This window comes from Lingula anatina, chromosome 10 (genome assembly GCF_051362555.1).
Source record: "Lingula anatina isolate TDL-2025a chromosome 10, LinAna3.0, whole genome shotgun sequence".
Classification (NCBI taxonomy): domain Eukaryota; kingdom Metazoa; phylum Brachiopoda; class Lingulata; order Lingulida; family Lingulidae; genus Lingula; species Lingula anatina.
This window is the reverse complement of record NC_141776.1, coordinates 7,333,640-7,347,875: the sequence shown is the minus strand read 5'-3', so window position 1 is coordinate 7,347,875 and position 14,236 is coordinate 7,333,640. Positions and strand designations below refer to the sequence as shown.

Genomic DNA, 14,236 nt, shown 5'->3' with positions numbered 1-14,236 from the left:
TTGTTAGTCTGCTAAAGAGACTACCCAGCGCTAATTTCTTCTTACAGCCAAAAAGTCTGCGAGGCGGGGGATGGAATATAAGTTGCTTCAACAATTTAGAACTCTGAGTGATTCTTAAGTGTCTGGAATGACAAATATGATGAGCTGACAAAGAGAGGGGTTGACTTTAATTCCGACATATTTGGGCTTGATACACGAAGTGTAGCGCTAGGCGCTTTGGTAAATATTTGACTGTTATTTCACTGGAAGGCAAGACACACAAATTAAGGATTTTTTATTCCACAAACTATTTGACAAAAGACGCAGTTAGGGAAATTATTCGAATAGATGCATGCACACTACCCTTAACTTAGCGCACAGCTCCAAATTGGATAAAAAAAGATAGGTGAAAAGAATAAGAAGCGAAATAAAGGAAGGAGAAAAAAGTTAATCCGGATGCAATGTGAAGCACTTTTTTAATAGATAATTCAAATCAGCCAGGTATGGCGCTTTTATAACGCTGCTTTCAAAAGAGCCAACAATTTGGAAAAAAATCGCTGACCTGTAACTTCTTGCTTACTGAATTAAAGAGGATAGCACCCTGTTGACTGCAACTTTGAAAAGTTGAATAAGCCTTTTTTTTAATTTGCAAGTATTAGAATGAACAACCCAATTCATTAAGTACGCTTCAACCTAATTTGTTGAAATCTTCAATGTCTTCTCCGAGCTTTTTGGACGAGCGTTTCTTGATATCCACCTTTTTTATTACCAGACGGCAGTTCCCACCAGTCTTTAAGATCGTTAAAAAACGAAAAAAAAATCAAGATTTGGGATTTCGCCATTAACTTAGAGTTATTATTGCTGTATTATATCATCGCTCTCACGATAAAAATTGAAATCCCGTTTCCTATTAGCTAAGTAGTTACACATTGTTAAGCTTATCGGCATTCTATCAATTTCCTTTCTCAATATTTCAAAAGACCATTACGTCAGAACGACAACATTTTTCATGTTGGAGTATCAATTTTTTTTCAGGAGCGGCTTTACGGGCAATGTTTTGCTAGTCTACGTTCGGCCCGTGGTCTTCGATTTGACCAGAAGTGGACTTCGGATTCTTGAATGGGAGTGTTGGTACAGAGGAAGAAAGAATAACGGCCCTATTGCAATGCAGTGTGGGGTCTGGGATTGGGGGTGGGGGGGGGGGGAGGGGGAGGGTGGCGGGTCTTGTCGTGGAAAAAAATTGGGGTTAGGGTCTCGTGTCCAGTCTTTCCGCTTAACCCCCAACCACATTTCACTTCACCGCTGTTCTACGGGGTAGAAAAATGCTACGTGACTCTCCAATGGAAAGGATTTTCAGTATCAATATCACAGCTCGATCAAAGATTAATTGACCATAGTGGTATACCTAAAATGACCCCTTTCATCTTTTCTGGTACTTAAGCCGCTTGGTGTCCAGCGACCTCACAGCAAAAGGGTACACTTTATATGAACCCGGGGTGTTTTGTCGGGCAGTCTGTGAAATGGAAGTTAACTCACCTTGATGCCTTTTATTGCATCCTTTATTACAAGGGGTTTATCGAGGTAAGTAGGGGAGTAATCTCGTACTTGAACGACTTGTAACTAAAAACAATTCCCGTTTGGGTGGTCGGGGGGCAGAGAGAGAGAGAGAGAGAGAGAGAGAGAGAGGGGGGGTGGCAGGGAGGAAGGGTGGAGGAGGGTGGGGAGTGAGAGGGAAAAGAGCAGGCTGGAGTTGGAGGTTGGGGAGACCTTTTTTTGTCTGTTACCTTTAGGTGTGTGTGTGTGGGGGGGGGGGGGGGGTGGAAGTGAAAGTTGCAGAGGCTTATTAAAAGATAACAATGTGTACTGCCAACTGCCAAGATTAGAATTGCACCCGAACTGGACGTCAGAGAGTTCGAGCCATAGAGAATGATTACGTTGAATGATGATTGGAACACATCAGTAGTCAAGATAAAAAAATTACAAAGCTATGTGAAAGAGCGTATGACATTTTAAAATTAACAAAAAAAAAAAAACTCACAATTGGTAAAGTCCTGATATGATGAAAACAGACAAAGTAACAATTGGGATAATTATTGTAAAAATACATTCACACTTTTCGCTTTAGATATTCCAAAAACGATAAGAATAGACACGAGATGGTGAAAAAAACGTTACAATTCCCTTCGGGCGTGACGCTCGTAAATGAAACAGACGCGTTTGGCTTTACAAATGAATTACACATCATTACCTGAAGAAGCAAGCTATCACAACTAATTTCAAAACTAAACATGTCATGCCACATGCTACTTAAGTGTCCCCTTCCGCAAAATACCATACCAAGAAAAAAAAACTTAAAATAACTGCATGGAAAATCGCAGTGGTTTTAAACATTTCTGGCACGTTCAATCGTTGTGCATGCTGGTACACATGTACCGACATACATTCCAAGCCGCTCATAAAAAGAAAAAGAAAAAGAATGAATGAATGAGAAAATACACCCATACAAAGAGCGATTAATACGCCCCTGTTCTAGTGTGATTAATTGCCCAAGAACAATGCCGTTGACCGTAAGGTTTGCAGCGAGATAGACAGCGGTTAACTGTGGCTTGCTTGGAGTCTTAAGCTGAATACAATTTAGCGAGAAACCTCTCGGAGATGGGTCGATCCTGATAGATCGATCTAGGTATGGGAACGGGGTCTAAAACTGCATATTCTGCTGCCCTGAGACGTCCCAATCACCACTGAATGAAATCTGACGTCACCCCGCCCGCAACCGGTGCGAGAACATCTCCTTGTCTGATTGTTCTGTTGCTTTTAATTTCAGTTTCTAAAACAGAATAGAGTATGTTCCACCAGATTGGTTTCAACCCCCCGCGGCTATTGCCGTCTTAGGCAAACGACAAGTAATAATGTCTATTTATCCGTGGCGTAACATGTTTGTCTTGTGGAACTGTTATTAGTTGTATATATAGAAGCTGCGGTCTGGAGATTTGTTTGAAGGGGATCTGATTTAAAGTCTGCTACGCCTAATACAGACAGGTGTAGCGTTCCATTTGTTAACTTTATGGCGTAACTAAGCGTTCCGAGGTTAGCCGCATATTGAAAAACACTGCGCCACTTTTGTTTAGTAAATGTCGATTAGAGCATATTTATCAAAAGCAAGGCCAAATTCGGTGAGTTTCAAAGTCTTCGAGGTTATAAATCAAACCATTTCCGGTTAAGAGCTACAGCTTTTTTCGCGTCTAATTGAGCTAAACAAGTACATAAGAATTTCGTTACTAATTGAGATGCACAAAAAAGCGCACGAGAAAAATTCAAGACATCACAAACTTTGTCCTACCCGTTGCCTGTGAATAATAAAATGTTCCAGAATGCGCTTCTTCGTGTAACGCACTAGAACGTATAAATGAACTAGAATGTACGCAATATCACATTCGAAATCTAAGAAGTACCAAGTCCCAATGTCAGTACTATTCTCTTACGAATAATTATATAAATAACTGTACAGATTACCATAGAATAATACTACAGCAGTTAATCAATCGATAGATGATAAAGTCCTCTCGTTCTGCCATACATTGGCTTATATACAACAATACCGCTCATACCGGTAGATCATATATAATAAAATACATATTAATGATTCGTTACAATGCAGATTTACGTTTTACGTTAAACGCGTGTTGGGAGTATATATTCCCCCGGTTCTGGGCATATGGCACATTTTTTTCCAAGGGAATTATTTAAAGTATGTACGTAATTGGATGCCGTGGATGCTCGAGTCATACGCTAATGATGGCTTGGAAAGTTGGTCATGAAAATTAAACAAAAACGGACTGTTCTAAAACTGACCAATCATTTTAATTGCTTCCGTTTCACACGTGTGTGTGTGTGTGTGTGTGTGTGTGTGTGTCCAGCTCACAATGCCCCATCAGAATGTATTTTTAATTAATTACCTACAATTATTTGCTAAATTATTTAAAGTGGTTTTAATGAAGCACTAATTTATATTTATATTGAAACCGTGCACAGTTAATGAAAATAAAACTCTACACAGTTTATGTACAGCGCCAGTATTTTTCTTCAGTCCGTAATAATATTTAATAACACACCATTCCCTGTGTCCTACAGCTAGGTACCAATAGATTATGAGGGCATTTATTTTTGGCCACAAAAGGTTTTTTAAAAAATAGGTGGTCAGAATGGAATGTTACAACGTTAACCCTAGGTGATTTATTTTCATCGGCGTTTCCTCTGGAAGGTGCGCGTTTCTATTACCGTTGTTTTTTCACCACCGTTCCCGCGGGCCTTGCCAACTGTTCAAGGTATTTCCCAAACTGAATTACCGGCCTCATGTTCCTACTCGGACCTTTGGCAGATCACCGTTGTTTTTAAAGTCTCCGGTTTAAATTTCTGGACACATCAAGTGACCACAGTGCTTGCGTCAGGTGCAAGTCAACGTTCCAAATATGTGCATTTGGTTTGCTCAAATTACTTCTATAATGGTGTCATTTCAGTAAATTCAAACGTACTCATTCTCTTTAAAATTGGGATAATGCCCTTAACATAATATGAAATAATTATCCTGCTTAATTGCTATTCCACTGGTCACTAATGACAAAAAATTCCACTCGTACTTATTGCATGACGGAATTCCCCAGCACTTAACACCCATGGTGATTTTTTTAACAGTTAATAAAGCCAACGCTATAAGTCAACTTCATATGCCCGTTACATCTTTCTCGGCTTCTTTAAAATGTTTGCGGTTAACCAAAGCGTCTGTTGATAAATTCCCCCCGTTATCAAATAATTGTTATGTTCCTCCACCCACTTGTGCCTTGGTGATTTGCCGTCTGTGGCTCATATTCTATCAACTTCTTGATCTGGAAATACCTTTAACTGCTTCTCTATTATTTGTATTGTGGTTTAAAGTTACTAACTCGCGAACAAGTATAAATACAGTTATACGAACTTGTATGATATATGTAATTATCAATCTGTATCTGTATTGCATTGCATTGTATTGCAATGCATTGTATTGTATTTTATTGGTTGTTGTCACAAATTCTACTGTAACAGCATTGGGCATCATGAATATCTCTACTCTCTGCCTTACGATAACAATTAAGGTCCTTACTGCCAGAACCATGACACGGTGAAAGTAAGCATCGACGTCCCCGCGCATTGGCTTTCATTAACTCTGGAAAAATGTTTGTTGGTTTTTATTACGTTCCGATTTTTAACATTACAGAATCTATCTCTGTATCGGTGATATTCGTGTGAAGGACTCGTGTGTCCACGGTAATAGATTGTAATTAGAAAGGCTGGTGAGAAATTGATGTGAGATTAGACGGTTTTAGCTTCAGGTGAACAACCAGCTCACTTGAAGTATCATCATCGGCGCCGTCCTGAAATTATCAAATTTCTGAAATCAAGGTTTCTAAATTGCCAGTCAGGTGTAGATGGAAAGTTGATGAAAATTTTAAACAAAAATCCCCATGCAATATAAATCTTTCTAGAGATCTGATAGTTTGTGTTTCTGTTAAATTTATTTCTACGACCCCGTCTGCATGGTATTGTCGCACGTTATTTGAGTGTGGATGGCGGTCTATAGCAGTTCCATTGAAATACTTGAAAGTGGCCTTACATTACAGAAATGAGCCGCAAAGATTGACTCTATGTCCAAAGAAATGTAATATTTTTTTTCTATTTTCAGTGATGGGTCCTTAAATGTCACCCCATTCAAATGTACAAGTGCTCTGCTTGTTATTTATCTTATTTAGTATCGACCTCAATCGGCTTTTTCGTTGAATAATCTCAATTTTCCACTTTTCAGATATACATCTGTAGAAATCTGAACTCGGCGGGTGTCTGATACTTTGGTTTGTTCGGCCAGACGCCATATTCATTCCGATGAGGTTATCTTAATTATCTAGCTTTCACATCTATGTCCTTGTAATCTTAGCCATGTTAACTCAGTTTTTCACTGATCAAATATACTCGTATGCCCTTAAAATTCGTTCACTTGGACGACACTTTGGTAAAATCAATGCTGCGGACACCTTGTTTTCCATACCAATGACCTTAGTGGTCATTGTGTAATATTCAACCGGACAATTACGCGCCCTCAAAATAGGACAACCCCAAGCCTAGAACGGCCTCTACCCTAATACGTGACCTCAGATGGTTATTGATTTTACCTTATTGAAATATTTGATAAGGGTAAGTCCTTGGTAAAGGTGAAAACTGTGGTGTACTTTTTGACCGGACTTGTATCACCAAGGTAGGGGAAATTTCAAGGTCATACGGCCACTGGTACAGTGTACATGTATTAGCCGGTCAACTGGAGGAAACTTAGTTGATCGAAACGATTACATTTGATAATTTTTTTTTTTCTAATTCATGACTGGGCAAGCGACCTCATAAAAAGGACAGTGTCCGTGTGGAGACATTACTAAAGGACGTACAAGTAACTAGATCATGTCTACACATCCAAAAATAGTTGATTAGAATATATATTGTTGACAGGCATGACAAGCGTTTGAATTCACTTTACGCGTCAGTTGTGGTAACTTTTATCCAACGAAAGATTCCGAAAGGGGACAAACTAATTTGGTGATCTGATTAGAAAGATTAACCGTTAAGGTTTTCCCCGAGCAAGGTTAATCCAATAATCACCGGAAATAATTATCACGGTTTGGACTTGTCTCGGGCCAATACATGTACGTCGAGAACGCGCAGACTCCCCTTATACTGAAAAGTGCTAGCCGCAGGCATGTGTCACTCTAAACGTGTCTATGACGTCTTCACTGCAATGTCCCGTTGTTTTGTGGAAGCATTCTCGGCTGAAATTGCCAGATTTGTAGACGAATTATTGTCTTTGAATCTGATGTGTACGAAAAAGGGGACTCGCTTACATCTTGCCTGTGACTGGACTTGCGTTAGCATGATCTTTTGCGTTTTGAAATAAATCAGCATTTGATATATCTTAACAATGTAAATGCTGGATTTGCGACAGATGAATCATTAGACAAATTCATCTTCTGCATCTCCAACGATACACAAAACATAATGGGATGTGTTATTTTCATAGTTTGTGCAATATAGAATCCTAGGTCCGTAACATTTTCATGCCAACCACAAGTTTTATTTTTTTCTTAATTCTGAGTGTGTCAAGTTTTCACACATAATGTAAATCGTCAAAGGTAACAGTCACGTCACGCTTGACATGATCTAACAAGTGTTTTCACTGGGAGCCGACAAGAAAGTTAACAGAATGTCGAATATGCGTATCTCTAAAAGAGAAATAATTCAAATTGACTAGAAAATACCCGAGCAGACCAAGCAACTATAACAATTTGGAGACCGTTGATTACAACATGGCTTAGAGTAAGCTGAGGCTTTGCCTTATTAAATTTACAGTGTGGTTTTACACTTAGGGGGCATTTTCATTCCAAAAGTCTAAAGAACTGACCGCAGCTTAGAAACAGTTGACGAATTTCTTCCAATTGGCCATTTATCGTAAAATTGATTGCCGTCTTAATATTATAAAAAACCCAATTTCGTATTTCCTTTCTGTTGAAAGCATCTAAATCACTGGCGTTTCAGTTTTCGTGTGATTAGTTTTTATAAGATGTTTTTATACATTGTATTCGATGGGCTTTTTAAATGTCACGTGCATGTGATTCACACTCATAAGAACCCAATAAAGGGTAACTGAGCCTTTTGTGGTGAATACGTAATATGTAATACGGGTAGGTATGTATGCCAAAGTGTCAAACTCGTATTACTGTTATCCTTGGTTAACTCGTATTACTGTTATTATTACGGTTATCCTTGAGGTAGAAACCCAAAGTGTGTAGTTAAGTGACCAAATGCCTTTAACAGAATCTGGTGCCATCTCATTGATATATGGACTTAAGATTATAGATAAAAAAGGATGCAAGAAGACCAATTTATATAGGAAAGTGCAATATGCCCATTCACAGCAAATATAGTACATTCAAACCAGTTACTCTGTAAATCTCCGCCCCTTATGTGCGCGTTCTTTATGCAGCTATATTTCGGGTTTTCTCACACCCCAAATCAAATGCACGAATGACCTTCGGGGGGAATGTCACGTGACCTCGTTATCTTATAGACCCATATTGTTTCTCCGGATGTCACAAGAATTGATCAATGAACGAGTGAGCTGAACTCCTGACGTAAAGCCAAATACCTTCACTAAAAACCCTAGCACACCGGCTGGCCCACGTTACCAAGGCCGGCACATGAAAGCAGTGACGGGAAATTCGATAAATTGGCCAAATTAGACCCACGGGCCACGTTACTGCATTTAGTATAAGGTGCTTTTGAGTAAAAGCCTAGAGCAATAGTTCCTGACTGGGAACCCCATTAAGACTTAAATCACCAGAAAACACGACGCTGCAGCAGGGTTCTCGGCCGGCCATTGTACGCCTACGCTGTATGAAAGGAGAAAAGTCTTAAGGACGTACATGCCCGATTGCCCACCTTGCCGGTAAACAGATATACCTTTCTTGTTTTTGTTTTCGCTTGCGAATGTGCAGAATCTCCAAAACATATATATTAGGATATAGGGCATGCATGCTGACTGAGGATTGAGGGATGGATTTGAAGGGTGGTTTCTAATTTTAATTTAAAAATGTAGTTGATTAAGCACAACAGCCAAGGAGAGCAATGATTCGTTTCGGTTTTGATATGATAAAAAAAGTTTCCCAATCTATGGGTCTCTAAGAGAGCTAAGAGTATATTATCACCACAGACCCTTTCCTTCAGGAAATAAAAGAGAAAGCTTTTGGACCTGCTACTACCATGTTATAGCACCCGTTTACACTAGTCGTTTTGATGCCAGGTTTCCAAAACATTGCAGATGTTACATAAACAGTTACGTAAAGCCAGCATTGGTGGTATTTGTCATGCTCTACACGCAAGTCTTTAACTTCACAATCTTAACAGTGCGTTTTGTTTTTGTGTGACATGGTTTATTTAAGTTATTCTTTCAGAAACAGGAACGGAGCGTTTTAACGCAGTAGAATTGTTTGTAACGCACAGGAATTCAACAGTTGCATAACAACGACACGCGCTTTCACTATGCTTTCTTGGAACGTGGTGGATTTTTTCGCGTCACTTCCTGTAAGTTGCTTCTCTTCTCAACTACAAAAACAGCAAATGTAATTGTACAAATCTGCACTGAAAGCACCCTTCTAAAATTCCATGCCACTTCTGAAACACACCGGTAATTTTTCTTCCACTTCTTGCAATATTGACCTCTCAGAGCACTCTGGAAAAATTGCACGAATCCGCTGCATATTAAGAATTCAAAGCCATGAGAATTGCTTCCGATTGCAAGCCCAGGAGAGAAACACTCTTCGTTTGGTTTTGTAATCACTCGAGTATTGTAGTTTTTTCTTCATATAGCTTCAAAGACGCCAAAGAATTCGGTTAAGTCAAAAACCGTACCAAATTAACTTCTGTTCAGGGCGGTTTGTAAAAAAAAATCTCCGTAAAATAAACTCTCTCACATTATTCAACTACTTTGCATACGGTGGCATATTATTTGAACTAGTCATTTTGCCATCTGTGTTTTTCATAACTGTTTGCCATGAATTCGATAATCTCTTTAGCACCCTGGGGTTCTAGGCTTTTTTATGACTGCAGTGTACAGATTTATTAAAGATGCATACAAATTCAATTTTTTGTCACAAAAACCAACCAAATGCCAGCATATAGTTTCAAGTAGTATAACTAAGAGAATTACCAAAAGGCATTGTTTAATTTTACCCGAAAATGATGTTTGAACAGATTTTTCTGCTGGCATTCTAAGCTGTATGTCAATGGGGCAGGAAAGTAGGTCACGAAAGTAGGTTAAATTTACGACCAAAATTTTAAAGGGCTTTTATGGCTGATCGAGTGATCTATTCAGTTTATCCCTTGGCATGTCGAATTTATTTGAGTACATATAAGAATCTAGTAGAAGTGGTTTACAAGTGTTACTGGGAGTCCACTCTCCACCGATGCTCGGTTCTTATGTACCTTTAACTATGGGTCCGATACCCTTTTCAATACCCTGAGCATGGCACATGTTAGTAAAGCACATGACTGGGGAATTTGTTTGGACGTGTCACGTTTTCTTTTTAAAATTTTTATTGGGGAGATAAGGGATAATAGGGTACCTCTGGATTTGAGGGGGTGGTAGTTAGTTGCCTAGTGTGACCCCCCCCCCCCCCACCCCACCCCACCCCCACCCCCCACCCCCTTCTCCAATGTTGTCCCCTTGCATGATTTTTGTCCTAGTTTCTGGTCACATTATTCGACGTATATTTCTTTCTGGCGTTCACAGGAGAACATCTTGGCTGAGGAAATAAAAGCACTTGGAATGCACTTGAACCGTCGATAACACTTGGCGGGGAAATTGTTTCATTTGATTACAACTCCGTTCTTAAGGTTTCTTCTCATATCTTCATCTCTAAATCGTTGCTGTCGTCGTATTTTGTAATGAAAATCATCAACGAAAAAAGCATAATAATGATAATAGAAAAAAGAGAGAAAGGAAATGAATTACATTAGTACAACAGTATCGCTAGTCTTAATTTTCTTTGATCTTTTTCTTTTCCGTTTAGGATCGTAGGTATGTATTGCATGTCACGCATCTCCATAATAGTTTCTTGGTATATTTCTCGCCGGTAGCTGGTGGAAGTTCTTACAGTCAGTAGTATGGTATGATAAATCTACAGATTCGCATACCTAGGTTAGTATGTTATTAAAGCTAGTACCATAAATGTAACAGCAGTGTAGGTAGAGCAATTTCTACCGCCTAGGTTTCAACTGGTATTTTCTTTTTTTTTTTCACTTTGAAAAGCGTCAAGCGGAGCGGATATATCTCACTCCATAACCAGCTGGGCCACATCAATAACATGCGGAGAGAATAATGTTATTACATGTGTTACAAGTTCGGTAACAAATTAACTCTGGCGGCTCGTGATCCTTAAATATTGCGATAAGAAAGCGAATTTGAGGCAAACTGTAACAGCTTAAAGTTTGCCTTACGACAACAGTTGCTACATGTACCTGTGCGGCGATTGGCTGACAAAAAGAGTCAACCCCTAGTTTCAAAACTGATTCCACACCAAGACAAGAGGTTTTCTGATCAAGCTGTTAGCGTGTTATGTTCAAAATTGACTCTTCATGGCAACATGGCTTTTCTTATCAAACCAGTATGGTGTAGCCCCTCTCCCCCTTCCCCTTTTCAAAACAAAATGGCAGATTTGGCCTCGCCTCTTCCCGGAAAAAGAAGGTAGCAAGTATTGAAACGTTCATTAAACTGCTCCATTTTATGAAAATGTTTTTTCAAACCAGTCCGTCTTTTTAATTTCATCTAATGGAACCGTAATGTCAGCAATATTGAAATAAACCAATGTAATCTCGGAGCTACACATGTGCGCAAACTTTTTATAAGTGGTATCTATTTAAAGATCGGAGAAAATAGAATGTAATTTAGAAAAGGCAAATTCTATTTAACAAACTTTGATTCAATTTGGACAATAACATGTTACGTATCGGTACCCCAGAACACCGTTTTGTTCGACAAATTAATAGACAGCGATGCAATTGCTTTAGCAGATACCTAAATAGACGCTTATATAGACCCAACTGCGCTCGTTATAGACACCTGTTGAGTCACAGAATTGCAGACAATTGACCAAATTAAAACCCTTTCAATAGACACGTGTACATTCAAGAGGTTGCTAAATGAAAGAATGAATGAATGAATGAATGAATGAATGAATGAACGGATACATAAACAAACAAACAACAAAAGATAAATAAATATATCTATATAAATACTTAAATACCTAAATGAAATAGCAAAAAAATTAATTTCTTTTTCTTAATAATCTTTCACGTATTTTTTTTCTTTTCACACTGTTGATAGATCACGGCAACCGGATAATTCTTATTCATATTCCTATCTTTTCATGGTTACTGTTAAAGACGGACACTTGTATTATTAATATTTTATCACAAAAAACTTGTAAACTTGTAAACAGCGGTTTTGAACTGTTTAAGAATCAACTAAACGATCTATCGATATTGATGAATGACCGAACGTTTGAGTGGACCAGAGAGAACATTCACGCTTTAATCTTTCAGCGTGCGTGTATATACCTCTTCCCAACAAAGCGCAAGTAACAATCCAAAACAGACATTTTTTTCTAATTCCCAGTGAGAGTTGTGGAAATGCTGGCAGGCAGATGGCAGTCTCCATACGTTTACGACCCCTCAAACACGCCTGGCAGTTGTAAACAAGGCAAAGAACCCAAACCACGCAGCTGCGGTAAGTTAACATAACTCGTTTGTGGCGGGACTGGCAGGCCCGCGGCCGTGTTTCTGTTGACCTTGCTCACTGACCCTCTCCACTGACATTTACCCATTCACGAGTGGTTGATGAGCCCCCCCTTTTTTTTGGAGGGGGGGGGGGCTAATATAAGATCAGCTAAGAACGTAAACAGATCGTGGCTGTATACATGAACGTGTATCTCTTTCTTCTACAGAGTGGATAAACAAAATATATAAAACGGAAATAATAGAAAAGATAGATACTGAATAATTAAATTATGACAACTGCTAAACTTCACTATATTATCCCACTAAGTTCATACCTTCTCTGTGCACGCATGCGTTACCGCTGTAGTCGGCTTCCGGTATCTACAGATATCGTGTTGAGAACCTAATCAGCCCATTAATATCAATCTCTTTGATATCTTAAGTGTCTGTGCTCACCGATCTCGTTCTTTTGATACATTCCTTTAAAGTGAAGTAATGAGCTGAGAGCTTGACGGATTCCTGACAATTTCTGCAATCATTGCCGGCAATGCTTTACGTGATTCAAAACATTGGTTTCCGTTCAACGTTTTAAAGCTCTCGTTAAAAGAGAAACATCAAGTAAACGACTAGACTCGTTACTTAAATGAACCCTCAAAATACATCAAATGCACGAATCTTTGAAAAAAAGGATACTTTCGCTATCATTTTTCTGTGTGTTAATTGTGACGGCGCTATTTCAACAGGAAATGTGTTTTGTTTCTGCCAAAAGTAGTCGCATGGACATGTTTTTAATAAAAGAGACGAAAAAGTTATCTCCCGTTTGATGATAATAGTATTTCCAGATTTGTGATTCCTTTAATTGTGAAATAGTAAACATTCTTTGATAGGGGTGTATGATCTAATTGAAATCATAATTGCATCATGTTCTAAATACAACAGCAATGCAGCCATGTACTCTACACCATGAAGTAGTCTTTTTATCTTAAGTCCAACGAAAAGATATCCAGGCTTCCATCTCCGATAATATTTCCTGATATACAACATTACATTTATCAGCAGACTGAATGAATATTGGATGGTTTTTTTTTCGTGCGATAAGTGAGGAAATTCCTTTGTGGTACATTCCTCTGTTTCCAAGAACTGCATCAGTATGTCTAGACACCATATAATAAAGAATGATTGTATTTGCCATGCAAAAATGAAATCAGTGACATTAAGATTATGAAACAATGTGCAAGGTGACCCGTCTGGCTAAATGAGAAAAAAAAAACAACCACGGGCATGCAATGAAAACACATGGCAGTTATCACTATTACCTTTTTAAAAAAGGATAAACTGAATTAAAAACCATAATCAAATGATATCTAGGGGACTCATGATGGATATTGAATTACCGCTATGAGAAAACCACAGTACCGAGCTTTAGCAAAATTGGATAAATTTTATTTATAAGCAATATCTTTTTGCTGGAGTGAGGATATAGAAGAACGCGGGGCCACTCTGCCGTATCGATTTAAACTACTTTATCATGTTCAGAATTGAAATTTAATGATTAGCCGATTTCGACTGCGTCAAGGAATTAAAGGGATAATAACTCTTCGTATGAGATCTATATTTCAGAATAAAAACATTGTGAATAACTCATAGAAATATAATATATTCTGTTTTACCACAAAAATGGCAGTTATAGCTATAGTTCTGATATCTGAGCTTGTCTTTAGACCACGTGACCTCCATTGATGGCCATACTCTGTTAAAATCTCTTAAGAGATTTTAACAAAAAAAAACAAACTTTTTAGAAAAAAACCAGGGACTAATTTTGAATGTAAAAATGGATTCATTAACCATTGGTAAGTATGGGAAAATTGCTGTTTATTCCAGAATAATTCATTTTTCAGCCGAAACGAAGAGT

The 14,236-nt window shown here is 38.4% G+C and overlaps 1 long non-coding RNA gene across 1 annotated transcript in view; it reads left to right on the top strand.

Moving 5' to 3' along the window:
- Positions 1–8,100: 8,100 nt before the first annotated feature.
- LOC147759479 (uncharacterized) overlaps positions 8,101–14,236 on the top strand; it is a 28,302-nt gene continuing 22,166 nt past the window's right edge. Inside the window, exons 1-2 of the long non-coding RNA XR_015331515.1 lie at positions 8,101–8,497; positions 12,224–12,334. This is a non-coding gene — a long non-coding RNA (uncharacterized LOC147759479). The remainder of the gene's footprint in view (positions 8,498–12,223; positions 12,335–14,236) is intronic.